This window comes from Sipha flava, unplaced genomic scaffold, assembly GCF_003268045.1.
Source record: "Sipha flava isolate LNK unplaced genomic scaffold, YSA_version1 294_pilon_pilon, whole genome shotgun sequence".
Taxonomy (NCBI): domain Eukaryota; kingdom Metazoa; phylum Arthropoda; class Insecta; order Hemiptera; family Aphididae; genus Sipha; species Sipha flava.
The window spans coordinates 128,304-135,893 of NW_020272965.1; the positions used below are offsets into that span (position 1 = coordinate 128,304).

The 7,590-nt window shown below is 29.4% G+C and overlaps 1 protein-coding gene across 2 annotated transcripts in view; it reads right to left on the reverse strand.

Moving 5' to 3' along the window:
* LOC112685858 (protein Skeletor, isoforms B/C-like) overlaps window positions 1–7,209 on the reverse strand; it is a 115,064-nt gene extending 107,855 nt beyond the window's left edge. For both annotated transcript variants that reach the window (XM_025557885.1, XM_025557883.1), the window contains exon 1: window positions 7,111–7,209. The gene's annotated coding sequence lies outside the window, so the exon portion shown is untranslated. The remainder of the gene's footprint in view (window positions 1–7,110) is intronic.
* Between the last annotated feature and the right edge of the window lie 381 nt (window positions 7,210–7,590).

The window sequence follows — 7,590 nt, forward strand, 5'->3', positions numbered from 1 at the left end:
TTATTATTATTATTATTATTATTATTATTATTATTATTATTATTATTGTAACAAACGATAACACGATGTCCGCCGTTGATAATTATCATAAGTGTTTTAACTGAATGCCAATCGGTTAAATTACGACAAACCAATTAATGGGGCGACTCGGTGAAAATGGACCGGCGGCAGCGGGTTCGCGACAACCGATGGGATGACATCCGCTAACGGCAAGGTGCCGTGGAAAAGTTTTGTCCACGTCTTTAAGATCCAATATTGTGTATAATGACGTTTCTGAAAAATCAAAGTGACACGCCGTGAACAGGGAAAAAAGAAAAGAAAACTCGACGGCGGGCTAAATACGGAAACTACAGTGGTGACGGGGTGCAGGGGTTGGAAAGAAACTTTGTGAGATGGATACTATTATACGGCCGGTAAAACGCTTGAATCAATCTGCTAATGGGGCAAATATTCACAAAAGGGGAGAACATGGATGTGTATACACGTATATATAATGTGATGTATAAAGACGAAGAGGGACTGGTATACTGCAGCTGGTTTCGTCTTCATTATTTAGTACCACGCTAGTACCGCTGTGTACAAATCTCCCTGACGATGAATTTCAACTGTCGTCCCTAAAAACTCTTTCAGCTACCACTACCCTTCGCCCTACACTTCTTCCACCACGCACACCCTCACGTGACAATTCTGCCCTCCGTCGTTCCTTTCGACCCATATTACTATCATTCGGATATTTCACCGCGGTGATGAAAGGGGTAGTGCGAGCAAAGGGGAAAAACGTATTTTGCCAAATCGATTTTTACGCCCCACCGACCGATTTAGACAGTGCAATCCTACAATGCGCCCTACACCCCGGCTACAGTGGAGAAGTTAAGGAAGATTTACTCTCTGTAAATAGTTCGGCCGCAACGATAGTGATAAGGGCGACGGAATGACCTAATGTTCGCCTTTGCCGCGATACGCGACTTGGACCAAAAATCCGATAAATAAATAAATGTATATTGTGTATGTATATATATATATATAATTTAATGTGCTTTTGATTTAGTCCACCGCCACAACACATCAATGCAATACTTGAATACTTTCTACGTCCCTACGCACAAATATATAAGGTAATTAAGAGTAAAAGTCGTGTGAGCTTTTCCTTCGTGTTAATAACATGTATTTTCTCATTGTTAATAATAACATAGTAAATACTCACTAGAAGCAAATGAAACAATTTAATTTCAAAAGCAATTTTGATCGTCAATAAATAAATACATCGCATTGAGATCTTTATTATTTTTCGAGCTCTTATACGCAATATGTGACTTTTCAAACATTGTTTTATTTTTACAATCTTAAATATTATTTATACTGTGTACGGTAATTACTTTATAATTTAAAAATCGTTTGAGGACTTAATCCGGCAGGGGACATATAGAAATATTAAATATTTTTTGTATTTCATTTTCACTTTTAACTGTGTGGTTAGTATTTTGTGAATTTGATTATTATATTCTTTGAAAACAAAAGGAAAAGCCAAATATGAAAATCACTATTTTACTAAACATATACATTATTTAGTTACAACATCAAAGATTTTAAATTATTTTAATTTAATAATATAATATATACTTTTACTATTTATTCGGTTATATAGATGATTTGAAAGTAGTTTCTTTAGAAAATACACTTGTGAATATAGAAAATATATTATGAATAAGATGTTTTGTTAATTGTGTTGTTTAATAAATAGATAAGCGTATACCTAACCACAAGATTTTATAAAAAAAGGATTATTTTATCCCTCAGATTAGTTAGATATAAATTACTCACTGTAGTTATACAAGTGTCTTATTGTTATTTTTTCTGTAGTTATAGCTTTATTAAAAGTTGAGGCATACCTTGTTTTAGGAGAATTTATTGTGTGAACTATGCGTACATAATGTACAGGCACCGACGCTGCTTGTTTTGGGATTGGGGCGTCAAACCGTCTACCCTTTTCCGAATGAAATCCGCAACAAACGGTTAGGGTCGTTCGTATGACTCGTGCTCGGAATCAAAATGTACACTTTGGTGTACCCTTACAATATAATAATCATCGTGTATTATACAGATTGGCTAAAAAAAAAAAAATTAGCGAGCTTATAAAAAAATACTTGAAGCTCCTACGCAACGATATCCAGACGCTTTTAAAAGCTGTACGCCTCTTATGTACATTTTCCAGGAGTGCTACTTATTGAAAATATCCTATTGTTTGCTGGATTACAATCATAAATACCCGTTTACCGTATTTTCTTAGATGATTTAGACCTTTGATAATATCAGTTCAATATAATACGAAGTATTTACTTTATTTAGAACGTACTCATGACAGCGCAAATATTATAACAATAAGATGAATCATTATAATAATATTATATTGAACATAAGTCATAAATAAGTTAAGTACACGGCTGGTATATAATAGTATACGTTTAACTAGGTTTTTTTTATAAGACGTACGTAACTCATTTTTAATTTAATTTATGTTAGTGTTAATGAAAAATTTATTCGTCTTAAAATGTTTGATTATTGAAATTGATTAAGACTGTAGAACGATATTTTATTTAATTTTAATAGGGATGGACGTTTCACTTTGGAAATACGAAAATGAAAAAATCCCTGATAGTTACAGATAAATTTACCTTGACAAATTAAAAAAATGTTTTTTCTTAAAACCGATTTTAAATTATAAAAAGAGTGTAATTATTTTTAAACTGGAATAGTCTCTTGTAAGACATTAATCGAAATAGCTACATAAGTTTATGGAATATGGGATGTTTTCCATATATTGAGTAAATTATTATTATGAGTAATCCCCAAACTTAAAACTAACATTTAGATTACTTTTAATAATTAACACTTTTTTAATGAATACTTGCAAGTTAAAAATAAAAAATATAATATAAGTTTATCATTAATTTACCAAAATGAATGTTTAATATTTAAAATATCATTTTTACTCTTTTTCTAAAATATAATTATTAAAATATAACTTTTTAAAAATTAAAAATATTTGAATGCATATTTTAATTGATTTATATACATTGATTTTTATTATCATATATTACTTTTTATTTTATTAATAATAATGATTAATAATGATTAAATTAAATGATTACCTAATAATTTTTTGAAAATGGAATTGCTTCTCTATTATGTAGTTTAAATCTTCTCAATAAGTTGCATTCATTTAATGCAGGAATGATTAAAAACTAAGAAAACATTTTGTGTTTTCATAATATAATGCATTCTAACTTATAACTTGTAAGTTTTATGTTAAATTTAAAGATATTGATTCTTTCAGGTTTGAAATTAATTTTTTATTAGGAATTTTTATTGGGATTATAAAGTTAAAACAATACAAAAATGTGTCACGTGTGCAATAAGTATTATGTTTATGGTATCTTAACATTTTCAGTTTTTGTCCACATATTTTAATTTACTGTTTTAATTATGATGGTAAAATATTGTTTCCCTTACCCACGGTTATTATAATTTATATTAATTTAAAGTATGATATTTACTACATATATTAGTAAATTAACTTATAGTTTAAATACTAAATATACAGTATTTATAATTAATATTAATAATTATATATTTTATATACAATTAAATACATTATTACACCGTGAGTATTAATTTAAAATTAAAAAAAACACTAAATTATTGTTTTTAAATAATATATTTAATTTCTATGCTCTGTTGTTATTATTTATATTACAATAAAAAAAACTAAAACTAAAAAAAATATCACCTGATGTCTAAATACACATGATGTATTTTATATAATCTACTTGAAATCACTATTTAAAAATACTCATGTAAATAAAGTATTTAATATGACAGTTGATAATTTTAATTTTAATATACAAGAATAAATTTAAGTACAAATAGAAATCAATAACATTCACTGTAGATATAACTATTTCAATAAAAATATTTTTACCATCTTTTGTTAATAACTTTTCGTGTAAGCATAAGAATTCGATTAGTTACTAATGACCTATTACGTATAACGCAACTTGTTTAATTTAACGTACCATTTTGAGGGAAATCGATAATTTTCCAGGCATAATTTATTACGTTATCCTAGAATGATTTGTGATGGTCCCCATAATCAAAATTGATACGACTACTGCACCATGTAGAGCTGTCAACTGTTATTTACTTTTTGAGCGAGCGTAAAAGAAAATATCGCCTAACTACATAATATTATAAGCGAAAATTTATATCTCATTATTACAATTGTTTTACAGAATGATTGCGAATTCTATATGGTGGGGTTCAGAACAACGTTAAATGAATGTCGAGCTAAGGACCAAATCGCATTATTTACGAGACGTGACTTGTATATCAGTTCAATAACTCCGGTGCATGATAATAATACGCATAGATATATTATCAGACAAATTCACAACGAAAGTATTTTTGGGTAGTTTTCAATGGTTACTATGTTAAAAACTATAATTAATGAAAAACAAATAAAAATGAAAAATGTTGTTTAGTTACATTCACTTAACGACAATAATATCTGTTACGTGGACAAAAGCTACTGATTGTTGAGTGTGGAAATAAATATTCGTTTTCATTACGAGGGAGAGAAAAGTTGAACCTATAAGATCCAATTTAGTATACGCCCCTGTATATTATGAGTGTTCAGAACGTTCACTTAAAAATTGAACTCGTTCACGTTCGTGTTAATTTGGCCGTTCAATTAAATTTTTTTATTTTATATTTATGAATCGCCAACCTGCATTCTGTATTACTGGGGCCTTTACAAAATGTATTAGTTATACTTCACTTTATTTTAAAATCTATACTTAAACATATTATTATCAATATTTATTATTTATACATATATATATTTAAAATTTTAATTAAATTCGTACGCTCAAAAATCGTTCTAATTTATTAAAAATGTAAACATCGTTCAGATTCATGTATTATTTGAGAAAAGCGAGTGACGTTTACAAAATATGAATATGGTTCAAAAACGTTCATTCCAAACATTGTACATTATATATAAATAAATATAGTAGCTTACAAATGATGGGGGGGGGGATAAATTCCTCCGTGGGCTAAAAAAAAATCTTCTTTTGAAATGGTTAGAATGAAAAATATGCACATCATGAATATTTTAACGTGTGTATAAAATGTAGTATGTAATTTCAATTATGATGGAATCATATATAATTTAATTTTTTGTCCAAGGAGGTAAAAAAATGGACGTTTAATATTGACATAAAAAATATTTAATCCTCACCCCTAAAAAAAATTGCATTTATGACTTTTAAACGAAAACGATATGAACGACATTAAGTTTATTGTTCCGTAATAATAATAGTAAGAATAATAATAATAATAATAATAATAATAATAATGTAAAATAAAACAATAAAAATTAAATTACAATTAAAATTACTTGATGAATATATTATATATCATGTTTTTCATAAGCGTAAACTGAGGGAAAGGGGGTATTTTCCCCCTAGAATAAATTAGGAAGGGAAGTGCTCCCTCTGATATTTAATATACCTGGTTTTAAAATAAGTACAAAACAGCTGGTTATAGCTATTAATAGCTATTAGTATACGGTTTTTTTTTTAAAAATCTTAATTTTCAGTTTTAGCTTATCTAACATTATGTCAGATAATAAATAATGAATCATTTTGTATAATAATATGTAGGTAATAAAGTGGCGTTTCTGTTTAGAAGTTATAATATAGGTATTAAAAATTTCTATGTTTTAAATATATTTAAGTTTATATATTTCTGTTTGATTTATTTTATTATTTAGTAATATTGATCACCTTACACCAATATACAACAAAAGGTAATGTTAACACATATATAACAAATAAGTAATTTAAGGTTAGCTAAATGGACTAGTTGATATGTAACTATATATTTGCCACCCGTTCCCCCGTCCTAATAAATTTTCAAATTACGCCTATGATGTTGTTATTACTATACATTAACTAATACACATAAATTAATATATAAATAATTAAACAAACAAATGCTTATCCTGGAGTATTATTATATTTGTAAAGTGCCATCGGTTCGAGTTAAAAATTCATTGTCAGGTATGTACAAAGTCAATAAAATCATGATTGAAAATAAAAAATTGGTCGATTTACATAGAGTTAATTTATTTGAATGGAAGAAATTATTCAAAATTAATTCTTATAAGACATAGATATGTTGACAAATACAAATACTTTGGATATTTTTATATATTATTTTCTAAAATGTAATTATATAAGATATTATTTTTAAAATCGGTTTGTACATTTATAAAATTATTAAAATTATACTTATTATTATATTTATCTCAGACTGAATAAAAGTAAACGCTATTTTGAGTACTAAATATTTATAAGTCTGTATTGATATCAAAATGTATACTATGGTTATTTTCTAAAACATGTTTAGCAAAATTTGAATTGGGGGCAGTTTTTTTCGTTTTATTTTAGAAATGTTCTTTCCAACTTATTTTGAAATTTCTATTTGTATTACCTATATAAAATGTATTACAATTACATTTAAGTTTATACACACCAAAGTTTTCAAAATAAGGCAATCTTTTGTGAAGTTTTTAGTTCTATTCATTTATATGTTTGATTAAATTATTATTAGTTTTAAAAACGATTATTAGTATTGTTATATAGAATTTTAGCGAAATGTTCTCAAAGGTAAAATTTCATTTTTATCCCTACGGAAAACGACCGATTTTTCTTAACTTAATTTTTTCACATTCAATCGGGATTCCATTGACTCGGCGGTACACACCTGACGGCGATCAATCGATTCGAAACCGGTGTCGTACAAAAACACTCCGTTTATTCAGTTCTGGTAACTATTTATTTTACGAATAACAGCGCGTGGATTTTGACGCTGAACCGTGTGCGGAGAAAAGTTATATATTATTATTATTACGGCGCGCGATCAACCGGTCGTGCGTAATAAACATCTCGAGTACAGATTTCGGGAAACCCGTTATCGGTACGATATTATCGGAGTACATCTAAAGAGGGTGGAAAGGGGAAGGAAAAAAAAAAAAACGTTGCGACTCACATATTGTTTGTTTTGACGTGTTCTGGCGGCGGCGGCTGAGTCCCGCGTCCGAGTCGTGTCGCGATGCGCGCGCGTCCGTCACGTACTGAAAAGCAGCGACGGCGGCGGTAGACTCGCCGGGGTAGATTTCCCTCCCTCCCCGCCACCGGGACTTTTCCCACCCTTCGCCGCCCACGGACGCAGCCGCCGTAGCACTATAACAGTACTAGCAGTAGTAGTAGCAGCAGCAGCAGCATCAGCAGCAGCAGCAGCAGCAGCAGCAGCAGCAGTAGTAGTAGTAGTAGTAGTAGTAGTTGTAGTAGTAGTAGTAGTTGTAGTAGTAGTAGTAGTAGTAGTAGTAGTAGTAGTAGTAATACGTGTGTACGAATGTTTCGGCCGAGAAGTGTAGCGGCGGCGGCCGTAGCGTAATAATACCTATACACCTGCGGACGCGGAACATGCGCCATTCCCGTCTATTATTAAGTCTCTTCTACTACGGTG